The sequence below is a fragment of the Strongylocentrotus purpuratus genome, unplaced genomic scaffold, assembly GCF_000002235.5.
Source record: "Strongylocentrotus purpuratus isolate Spur 01 unplaced genomic scaffold, Spur_5.0 spur5_scaffold_19, whole genome shotgun sequence".
In the NCBI taxonomy this organism is placed as follows: Eukaryota; Metazoa; Echinodermata; class Echinoidea; order Camarodonta; family Strongylocentrotidae; genus Strongylocentrotus; species Strongylocentrotus purpuratus.
In genome coordinates, this window is record NW_022145604.1 from 13,316,045 (window position 1) to 13,328,630 (window position 12,586).

The following is a 12,586-nucleotide window of genomic DNA, read 5'->3' on the forward strand; positions in this document are numbered from 1 at the left end:
TCCGTCATATTCACAGTGTCTTCTTCTTCTTTCAGGAGCGGTGGAGAGTCTTCAGACCGTGCGTGTGTGTGTGTGTGTGTGTGTGTGGGTGTGTGTGTGTGTGTGTGTGTGTGTGTGGAGGCAAATCAACCGAAATTGGCTTCTATACAAAGGGAAACTCAAGACCGTAGTTATTGTAAGACATTGGTATATATACTATATATATATATATATATATATATATATATATATATATATATATATGTACCAGGCGCGTACACAGGGTTTTTTCAAAGGGGGGGGGGGTGAAAAAATTTGAAAATCGCGCCGAAATGTTCGCAACGACTCAGCCAGCCGCTGAATAAGCGGGAGGGGGGGGGTGGTAAGAGCCTATTAGCACATTTTTTCTGTTTGTTTTATTGATTTATTTATGTTATATTTTAAAAAAATTGAGGGGGGGGGTTCGACCCCCACATCCCCCCCCCCCCGCGTATGCGGCTGATATGTACTCATGCTGATAAGTACATGCTATGTATCAATGAAATTGACAGTAGACTTTCATATACATGTAGATATAAATTTCATCCCTAATAAATTGTTTCATTGTGTATTACTCCACGAAAAGCGTTACGTTAAACAAGGGATGCGGATAAAGTCAAATTGTAATCATCATAACAAAGAGAATAGTTACTTTTGGTTGTAACAAGTAGATCCCTGTTCTTTCTTTTCTGGTTAACCTTACTGCAACGCAGGCGCGTACGCAGGGGCGGGGGGGGGGGGGCTTTGGGGGTTGAACCCCCCTTTGGTATTTGTTATGTGTGTATTTTGGAAGAAATCCCCCCCCCCCCCTTTGGATTTTTTAATTTTTGTTAATGATAAAAAAAAATATGCCAATGGCTGTCCTAAAAAACGGCTGGCCGAGTCGTTGCGATTTTTGGGTACCAAAACAAAAAGTGTGTCCTCTTACCCCTTCCCCCCCCCCCCGCCCCCGCTTATTCAGCGGCTGGCTGAGTCGTTGCGAAATTTTCGGCCCGATTTAAAAATGTTAAACCCCCCCCCCCCCTGAAAAACTCATACGTACGCTACTGCTGCAACGTCATGTTCTGGACCAATTAAGTGCATGTTAAAATCAATATTTTTTCAAATATATTTTTTTTTACTGAGGACCATGACTTTAATTCCGTTGAATATTTACTATGACTGTAACGAGAAAATACGGAGTGTTCCTAAAGATCGAGGAGGCCTAGTTATCAGGATCCTTTCTTTCCCCCAGTCTTTGAATCTCGTTCATCCTTGCAACATTCGACTGTCAATGACCTCATATAATTTACACATCGCATCCGGTTCTATCCCCACCACCGTCTGACTAATGGTCAACCTGCCCCACCCATGCAGTGTCCCTACGGATCCAGGGTGATGGGGGGGGGGGGAGGGGCCGGGGGGCCCGGGCCCCCTGGAAAAAAACGTGTAAAAACACGTTAATTTTACCTTTTTGGGGAGACAGGCCCCCTAAAATTTCCGGGAGCAAAAAAAAAAAAAATTAGTGTTCATTCCCTACTATCTATAAGGACGCCGCGAGAGGAATTTTGAATCGTATTCATTTTTCGTTTGATTAGAATAATACAAAATAACAATTATACCCGTATGGGAAATGTCATTCGTGTTTAGCCATTCTTTGTAGGTCCATGGTTGAGCTCATTAGCTTTGCTAATTGCTTGTAGACTTTTAGAACAATGCCGCTCGTACATTTTACATGGTACGTGACGAGTGTCGGGAACGTGGGCCACACTAATGCAAAATTAATACGTTGTGATGAATTTTCGATTTTGACGAAAAACTTTTTACTTAAAAGGGTGCTGTGACTACAAAAAATGTTGAAAAACGCCGCTTTAATCCGCCCACCCCCCCCCCCCCCACCCCCACTCAGTGTTATTAAGGGTACGCGTATGCATGCAGGTTCACTCCCTTTGAAACACCCCCGGGGCCGGAGATTAGAAATCACCCCTCCCCTTTCTCCGGAGCATAACAAAATAAAGAATGCACCGTTTGTTGTGTGTTTAGCGTGTAGTGGAGTAGCGTAATTTGAAGAGCGCCATCTCAGGCCTTGATCAAATAGTGCAACTTCTATGTTTTTATGAGAAAGAGGTCATTGAGTAACCCGTACAGTGAGTATTTATTTGCTTTTAACATCTAAATGTATGGTTATATCTTTAAGATGAAGTGTATTGTAAATAAAGTAATAGTAGCTTATATTTCCTCATGTAGTTCCGTATTCATGTTGTCTTTGTATGTCATTCCTGTGCGGAATTTCAGTAGCAAATCGTCTTCCGGATCGCATATCGCTGCAACAGCGTGCGATGTGAAGCCACCCCTTCTCAACCCCAGGCGCGGGGGAAGGAGCGGCGAAAATAGGGAGGAGTGGCATATTTTGGCTCGGCACGTTGCGTAGAAATATGTAATTGTAAAAATATAAAGTCTATTTCTTACAGACTGACACTCACAGACGGGACTGGAGGAAACTCAGCAATCTCAATCGATTATTAGACCCAGACCCTACTTAAGGATAAATTTAGATTATTGGGGCTTGTTCAGAATCAGAACTGTGTAATGTGCTGTGTGTGTGACCAGGCCATGAATGATGATGATTGAATATGTCTCGTCATGATTGATACTTTGGACCTAGCTGCTGTGAGTGTGACTATGGCGTGGAGATACCGAGATATCTATCTCGACTCTAGACCTATGTTTATCTAGTACTGTATGTCTATGACGGCGTCAGGTTAAATCTGGACGTATATACCAATTGGTCCTGTCCAGTACCACCTTAGATGTAGAATTAACTCGGACCGGGGGACAACTCAGGCCCCGTAAAATGACCAAAACATGACCATTTTTGCAGCAAGCAAAGCTGTCCCAGGTCAGAGTTATTTTAGTCCTAAGGCATGAAGTAAACCCACCCCATTGCAGAGTTAAAGAATCTGAAACTGAAAGTTACATGCAACTGTGAACATTTTTAACACATTAATGTGATACCACACGTGTGACTTCATGTGCACAGCCTACCGTTAGCAATGTGTTTATGTACATGTACAGAGTGATGGAGCAGTTTGCGCATTCATTGAGTTCATAGTTCATACCTGAAAACTGTTGGTGTTATCTTTATGATTTGAAATTGTGGCCTGCTCTTTTCACAACAACTTATTAACTATCGATAGAGTTATATTATTTCTCTACGTTCCTCTTGTTTTAATCACAGAAAAATATTGTAATACTAACTAAATGATATTACATGCAAGATTGCCCCGTTCATACATGTATGGAACCAAAATTGGCAGGCAAAAGGGAAAACGAGTTGCATCTTTTGTTTGTGAAAAAAACATTGTTTGAAAAGTTTGTTTACATATTCAATGGGAATACAAAAATCTTTATTTCATTATTTAAATTATGAAATGTTTTTTCTGATCTCTATAACGGTACATGTATTGGTGATGAAAATCTATTACTGCAGCCTTGTGTAATATACCAGTACTTGGTTTTATTGCAGTGATGTTTGACTGTCATACATTTTCAATTTTTCATCTTTCAATTTTCTTAATCTTTGTACTTGACCTGAAATTTTATAGAAAGAAATTTTGGAGAGTGTAAATAAAAATGTTACCCTTGAAAATATGGAATGCAATGCTTAAAGATGTAGAATCTATACTACTTTGAATTATGCCTTTATCTCTAAGAGATATAGTCCCAACAATCATGACAAATATACGGTATGTATTGAGAGAGACTCCAATATAAATATTGATTAAACGTGTAAACAAATACAAATTCTATTTTGATTGCTTTGTCATTAATCTAATTTTCAGACTTCAAACAAAGTTCAAAGTTTAATTCATGAAAATAATTTCCATAAATGAATTGAATTTAGCAGCTTAGAACAATTGACAACAATGACACTAAAAGTAGATTATATTAAATCTTAAATAGTAAAGATTTAGACTCAAGAATAATATTCTTTCACACATTTTTCATGGAGAGATTGCAAAAACAATCGATTGGGAAACTATTAAGTACATGTGATGTCACATTGTTGATATCCGCTCGACACGAACACAGCAGAGCCACAGCACTTCAACCATGGAGGCTGTACAGTTGTAAGTCCCAATGGGGAAATATCAGGCTTAAGATCAAGGCAAAACCGCATGCTAATACGCTCTTTGGACCTGCAATGTAAGTGGTTTCTTCCATGCGCTGCTCTGGGGAACGGTCAGGTGCACAGTCACTGCATTTGTGCTCCAACTTTTAATAATCTAAGACATAAGCCGTTTTCTACTTAAATTTGATGAATAACGCTATTAAGGGGATGATAAAATAATTGATTTGGAAGTTGAGATACACACTATATCAATATTTCTGATCAAGATGAGGTATAAATAGCAACAGAGGACATCTGTATATTTTAGTTCCAATGTTGTCAAATACGCTGCCGATTTTTCACTCTAAATAACAATCATCTCTTCGTGTTTTTGGTACCAATATGACTGGGAAATCCTCTAACATGGTTTTGCAAGTCGTTATTATTTTCATGTAAGTACGTGTATGGTCACTTAACCTTTAATACTGGATGCGTCTTGATACCAGACACCCCTTTGTAACTTTGTATCTTTGTTGCCATGGCTATAAAGTTTCAGTTATGATTCTTTCTCATATACTTTTAAACCGTTCAAAGGATTTATACTGGCTTTTCTCTCGGTACATTTTAGGTTTTAATAAGAAAGATACAATATCACAGCTGTATGTTTGAGCTATAAGAATAGGGGTGGTCATACTTGGTTTTGGTTATATTACTATATTATTCATTTTTAATATTGGATGTATTTTCACAAACATTATTTCATAATTGCTGTAACATTGCTTCGTGTTTCATGTGCTTTTATCGTAAACTGAATGTAATTCAGCCCTAAGGCTACCATTTTCAGTATTTTCAGTATTTTCAGTATTCTCAATAAACCATTCAATTCAAAAAGTATATCTTTCGAATTGAAATGATATGCCTCGAAAGGTCAACAAATTTTGATGATTTGACCTTCATGTGCTTGTTTTCAACGCAACAAGTGAACGGCAGTGCACATTTCCGCTTTACAGGCATTTTTATGCGCACACAAAGCAAATTGCAGTTGTTTTCACACAAATTTTTTTTATACAAGGACTACCTCAATGTATTTGATTCTACAGAGAGCGCAAATGCAATTAAAAATATACAAAATGATTCTGCTGTTATTATTTGACGCTCTTACAATGTATGCTTGAATAAATATACAAAATTTGAATGGTTCCATTAAACTATCTTCACTAAATACTGCAGATTCACCACTTCAAAGTTAGTGGACTAGATTTGCGTGTCACCAACTTTTCAAGATTTTCTGCAGTATGAGGAAATAATGTTAATTGTCCATTAATAGGTTAATGGGCAATGAATGATACCAGTAATGACTCTGATTATGACATTCATTTATTTATAGACTAGACTCTAGATGCTAGATACATGTAGAGTTAGGAAGCCATGATTTGCACAAAGCATTTTGATGCTCTTTTTTCCGATCAGTAGTAGTTCTTGTCGTCTCCAAAACAACAAGTACTGGCCATCGAAAAATCGGTGGCTCAGTTCATTCTGCATAAATCTCTTCTGAGAAAGATGTCTGAACGCTAGCCGTCGAAACTGTACACGTCATTTTTACTTCTGGATGTGATAAGAACTTTCAAACCAGTATTACAACCCCCCCCCCCCCCAACAACAACAAAACTCATAATGTAATGCAATGTTTACTTCTAGGGTGTTGATTTTTAAAATATCGAAGTATGAACTATTCGCCCATTATTGCTAAGGAAAAAACACATCTTGGTGAGTCACTTGGATTGTGCCTGTGATGAAAGAGATCCGCATTGTGTGGTTTTGCACATTGTATTGTCTGCCTGGAGCCAGAATGGTTTCAACTATGTAAAATGATATGAGCTCATGTACTTTCTGGCCCTGAGTACACTGTACATAGTAACAACTGTAAGTGTGTGTACAAACATGTTCATTTATTTGTAGATTGGGAAGAACACTCAGTCCTCCTTGGAATACCAAATTTATTTTAAATGTTCTGTAAATGGGAAATTAGCTTTTCAAATGGCAATACATTCACTAAAAAAAATGATTGTTTTTCATTATAATTTTACATTATTTAAGTCATAAATGTTCATGTAGATCTTGTTTTGTTTATTTGTTTGTTTGTTTTTACTCCATTAGACAACTAAAGGGATGAGAGAATAATAGATCAGACTTACTTTTATTTAAAAAAAATTATAAATGCCATGTTGCCAAAAATAGTAATGCAACCACAATCCTTTATTCTCAGCTAATAGTGCCCTCATACTACATTTGCGGTGTAAGCATGCTATAGTCATCCATTGGCACATACACGTACAAGTACAATTTAAATTTAATTGATGGAATTTCTTAGGTTGTCTTGCGGAAGATGTTTGTTTAACAGGCACAGTTAACATAAGGTGTAGTTTGTCAGGGGCTTGCTGTGAAGTATTTGAAAGGGAAATAGCTTCATTAGTATAGTATTAGTAGGGAAGGAGACGTAAAACCGATGAGAAGAAAGAGTCGGATATAAACGAACCATGATGTGCAGCAATCAGCTGTGCCCTGTACGTACCGGTATAATAATAATAATAATAATAATACATTATATTTCTATAGCGCTTATTACAATGTTTCTAAGCGCTTTACAAAGTTGCCAATACTTAGATAATAATACATTCAATATCATATTTACAATAATACTAATCAACCTACAATTAATTCAAAATACATAAGCACAGATACATCTAGTCAATATATATAAATACAATAGAATACAATTAATTTTAGGGCAAAACATTACAAATTCAAATTAAGGCAATTACATTACATCTACCGTAAATAACACATTAGAGCTACAGACTAACAGGGAGGATTAACAGGGAGAATTAAAAAGGAATGTCTTTAGGGAGGATTTGAAAGAATCTAACGAAGGAGCATCCCGAATCTCAAGAGGAAGTCTGTTCCAAAGCCTCGGAGCAGCCTCGGAGACAGCATGTACATGTACAGTGTGTAATGAGTAATGTTTAAATATTTATGTACATACATGTACATGTATATGTACATAACAGAGACATATAGAGATATGTACATGTACGTATATATGTATGTACACTACAGAATGAAAAGATTGGAATGTATTTTTCAGGATGAATAGAAAGTCAAGTATACAGTAATCAGTTGCACTGGGATTAAGCAGAGTTGTCAATAAGGTGTACCACTCTTCACTGCAGTGACTGCACTTTAAATCCCTATTATTTACACAATAAGGGCCACATATTTGGTCGTGATACGGTTCATTTGTTATGATGGAGTAAACTTCATATCCTATTGTATTTTATTTGGTCAGGATGAAGGCTTATTGCGTGGGTTAGAAGGCCGTGTATTGGGCATTCATTATTGTCTCTGTCATTCAGAAAAATAATTATGAAATAATGGAGGATGTCATATTATGTATTGGTGTATTTACAATGTCATGCAGTTATTTATTTTTTTTACTATGTTTTGATGTTTTGGAGGGAGGGGTTTGAGAGAGGAGGGAAGGAGAGAGAAGGGGAAAGAGGTGGGAGAGGAAGGAAGGGGAGTTAATAGGCAGGGATGGATGAGGGAGGAAGTGAAGGAGGGAGGGAGGAAGAAAGGAGACAAACAGGGGAAGAAGAGGAGTGGAAGAGGAAAGAGAAGGATAAAGCTTACAATACAATTGTGCCTGCCAACTATCAAACAGTCATTTTATTGGAATATTTTTAATTTCAGTATTTGGACTCTGATTTTAAATGTAGAAGTACCTCGTTTCTAATGTACAAAAAGAAAAAAGAAAGAAACATTTTTTGTTGTTGTTGGTTTGAAGTTTCTGATTCAACTCTCAAAGGAGCTCTCTTTTGCCCTTCTTTCCCACCTGATTTTAATCCCCCTTAAAAATATTTTCTATTGAAAGGCAGCCATACATGTAATTGTGTATATTCTCCCAATGGTGTTCAGTGCAAACCACTCCTTGAATTTTTCTAAAGGCTCTTTCCAACATATCCTATCCTGAGAGCCGAAAGGGTATGTGAGATTTATGACTCCAAAAAAAGCACACCACATGCAATTAGGATCCCATGAATGTTCATCCATCTACTGTAATCTAAAATTTATAGTGAAAAGAGTCCACTGATGCAAATCACATCCCAAATGATTTTTTAAAAGATAACAATTTCATAGAATTGCACCCTTCCATGATGAGTTCATGTACACTGTACATGTAGTACAGATGAAAAATGCACAATATATTTTAAGGGTTACTGCCCTCTGTGTTGAAAGTTATGCAGGTCAGGATTGTTTTTTGTGAACTTCCTTATTTCTCAATGGATCCTATCAATTGTAGTATGGAGATACATGTATGTGTACAGTTGGACTATTACAAAATCACTATACTTGTTGTTTTTGGCATTGCTGCCCTCAGTGTCTTGAATTGTACATGTAGGTACAAAAATGTGAGTTATGGTTTGCAAATTCCTCATTTTTTTTTTATAGGTCTACCAATTTGGCAAGAATACACGTACAATTTTAGATTTTTTACATTATTAAAAAAACACAAGTATAAAGTTCTTGATAGCTGCTTCCCCTTTATGTGATACTTGATGATTTCTTTATACAATTATGAACATTAAATGTAGGTCTTGCTACAGTGTACCTTAACAAATAATTAAAATAAATACTGGTAAATGAAGAAAAAAATTGAAAATGACAAACTTTTGTGTGACTATTGTTTTTAAAAAATTATTTTGGCCTTCTTCCTTTGCCAAATCCTGACAGATTTACAAAACTTTTCTTTTTATAATGAAAGCAGTATAAGGTATTACAAGTTTAGACATGCAGATATTTGTCTGTATTACAGTATAAGAGTTAACTCCCTTCTGGCTCCAAACAGATTATATACTAATGCTACACTTTAATCTTATAAAAGAAGAAAACTCACACTTTGGTGATTTTATTAATGATATCTTGATCATGCTATGTGATCTTGTCTAGATCAAATAACCTTAAGTCCGACTGAGAAAAACTGTGCTTGAAACGGGCAAACCCATGGTATCCACTATCCTACATGTTTTATGCATCATGCTTTTATTTACTAAATATATATTAGGGTTTAATATATCTTGCGGTATAGGCGTGTCATGATTGTTTGGCAATGGTAAATAGCTATTGTTTGACCAGCCTCTCTTCACTAAACAAGGGCATACCCACATTGAAGAGAGAGAGAGTAACTGTGGGTCTGTGCTTTCAAGTTTCACACACACCCCTTTTCTGTTTTAAAAGTTGAAGGAGTCGAATTGACTTGTCCTTGTACATTTCTACTTTAGTTGTAACTTGTAAGTCTGTGTAGATGTCCATGTAGGCCTTTTATCAATTGCGAGACCGAGTACAGGTGAGTTGAGTAGTCTTCTCACAAGTCGCCTTTATTTTTATTGAAAGTGTATTTTAAAGATAAAATTGAGTTCTGGTAAAAAAAGAAAATGAATTCTCACATAATCAAACAAAACTGACACTGAATTTTCAAAATTACAAATGAATGTCATTTGCCAAAAATTTTTGGTGGAAAATGTATACTGGCTGAGTAATGAGCATAGAAAGATAAGGAGATCAAGGTAAGTAGGCCCAAAACCATTTGTGTAGTCCCATATACATCTTTCTGTGTACAGTGCTTGTTACTTTACCAAGACTGGGCCAAATTTATTATGATTTTGATGACTCCAGAACCTTGTTGTACACACCAATATTTACAGTACATGCTTCATGATCAGCTTTTTCTGATCCATTCCACACCTTTTATTTCACAATGCAATCACATGACCCGAGCTCAACTTTATCTTAAATTTTACCATTGAATGTCTTTACAGTTCTGAGCAATATTTGAAGCTCATATTTTGATGCAACGACTAGTTTAAAGGTAAAGACCAGTTATGGTCAAGCGATTGCTTTGTGAAAGAAACGTTGTGGAATCGATCAGAAAAGGTTGATCATCTAGCATCTATCATCTGCAAGGTTCTGGAATTATCAAAATGATAAGAAATTTGACCCATTCTTCGTAAATTTACAAGCACTATACACAGAAAGATGTATATGGGACTACCCTATATCTCTCACAAACCATGAGAGAAACAAATTTACCAAATATATGAATTAGTAGGCGGTTTCCCGGCAAATTTTTTATCATCATGTATTAGTCAAAACATATTCTTTCACATGATTGGTAATGAGAGCTTCCATTTCATTTTTTGAAATTGGGGCATTTCCAATACTGGTCTTTACCTTTAAACAGAATAAATGAAATATTTTTCTGTGATTGGTTCACCTTACATGTAGTACAACTCAGATATGCTACAATCTTTATTATGGTTCACAAAGTAGAGGACAAAATCTTGGACTTGCCCTTATAATACATTGTACTTTATTGAAAAATAATTAAAAAAGTCTATGCACAATATAATGTACCTGAGGCTTCTCAAAAAGAAAAAGAAATTCAAAGTTGTTAAATTTCTACCTTTCCTGCTGATGAAATAGCTTGTCAACGTTCATTCTTCAATCTTGATTTACTACACGAAGATTTTAACTTTCTATTTCCATCATGTTTATTTTTCTAGTCTCTGTTGTGACTCGCATGTATTTGAGCTTTTGTTTGCCTAAAAACTCACCAACTTACAATAATCAAGAGTGAAACTAGAGACCAACAAAGAAAATTGTGTTGCCTTCAAACGGACTAAATGCTCTTGCCATCTACGGATCTACCATACACTAAATTGATCTAAACAATTCTTTTGCTTGAAGCTTGCATTTGGAAAGTTTGGTCCATATGGCGGCATCGTGAAATTTAAGAGTGGGCTAAGTTTCATTGTAGACTCTCACAGAATTTGATCTTATCCGATGTACTCGCAGTACCATATTGCTTTTGGAGTCTTTGATGGGATATATATTCTTTGGAAATATTTGTGATACAAGGAAATAAAAACAAACAATTTTTTATATTATTGTAATTCTCATAGATGAAATTCAGGGAATATGGCACTTGCCTTCTACATCCATGTACATGTAGTACTCAATTACATGTACATGTACATCAAACAATTGAAGGAAATTTATCTTGGGTAGGAGGAAAACATTTTGAAGTGCTTGAAATCCGAGCTCCCCATGAAGTGTTTTTAGTTTTTATATGCTGTTGGTTTTAAATGTACACAGGGTAGTCACGTAACAGTAATTAATCCAGGGTATTGGATACATACAGGCCTGCCTACAAGCTTGAAAATACATACGGTACAAACCATCAAATCCAGCAATTGCTGCATTTTACTCTGTAGACGTGCACTGGTGTTGAAAAGTGTCCAGCGAACTTTGCATTGTTGAGCTTCCACAAGTGCCCCAAGTTTTTCGCACAATTTTTATGGGGTAAGTACTTTAAAAAAGGCGAACTTTGACACTGTCTTGTGCTACTGTAAATTTAAGAGGGAGACACCATGAATGGCCTTTAGGAGATAAATTGCTGAGATTGTATCATTTTATGACCATTTATCTTGGCATGGCGTGTAAAGTTGATGGAACTATCTTGGCGTGGCATGTAAAATTGTTGGAACTATCTTGGCGTGGCTTGCAAAATTGTTTCTTGCAATGGGTTTTTACAGAGGGGTTTACAGAGGTTAGGTTAGTGGGTTCGATCCCTAACACGTTACCAATGTCCTTTGATGAGGCATTCATCTACATTTGCCACTCCATACCCAGGAGAGAAAGGCGGACCTGGTAGATGACCAAAGCCGTTATGTTTAATAGTAAATGCCATATGATCACTACATTGTATGTGGTAGGAATACTCTCCAGGAAGTGGAGTTAGTGCACATCCGATGGCCAGGGTGATGATATCTTTAATGCGGTTAAGAAACTATTTCATATCAAGCATTATATAAATCCCGATTTTACATTCATCATCTTCAGCTCCTTTGTACATGTTTATGGGCATGCGGCATTTCCCCAAGTAGTTGTGTCTAGAGCTGATTACAGTATTACATGTATTTGTTAATAAAATTGAAGGTTAGCAAAATTTCCATTTATTGGAAGTTTTGAGAGGTCATTATAGATTTCGAGGATCCATTTACCCGGTATACTGATGCATTAATCTTGCATATTGTGCATTTCTGTACAGAACATGTATATACTTTACATAATCTTTCTGTAATTAATTTATTTCCTTGTATTGTCAAGAGAATAATTAATGTCTGGAATTCCAATTTTCAAGTGGTTGTTATTGCCTTTTGAAAAGAAAACAAGGATCTATTGTTCAAGGAGTAGAAATCATACAATGTATAAAGTTGACCGAAAGTCAGATACATTTAGCGCTTATTGGGATGACTTTGTTTGGTTTGGCTAGGCATATCATTTGGCATGTTGACATTTCTTGCCATAAAACGCAGTAAAAGCTTGGCGCCTTTTATCTGCTGGGGTGTAAGTTGGCCC

General features: G+C 36.3%; 1 protein-coding gene across 1 annotated transcript in view; it reads left to right on the plus strand.

Annotated features, from left to right (window-relative positions):
• Positions 1-2,043: 2,043 nt before the first annotated feature.
• Positions 2,044-12,586, plus strand: part of LOC105445543 (rho GTPase-activating protein 27) — a 73,491-nt gene continuing 62,948 nt past the window's right edge. The window contains exon 1 of the mRNA XM_030990344.1: positions 2,044-2,144. The gene's annotated coding sequence lies outside the window, so the exon portion shown is untranslated. The remainder of the gene's footprint in view (positions 2,145-12,586) is intronic.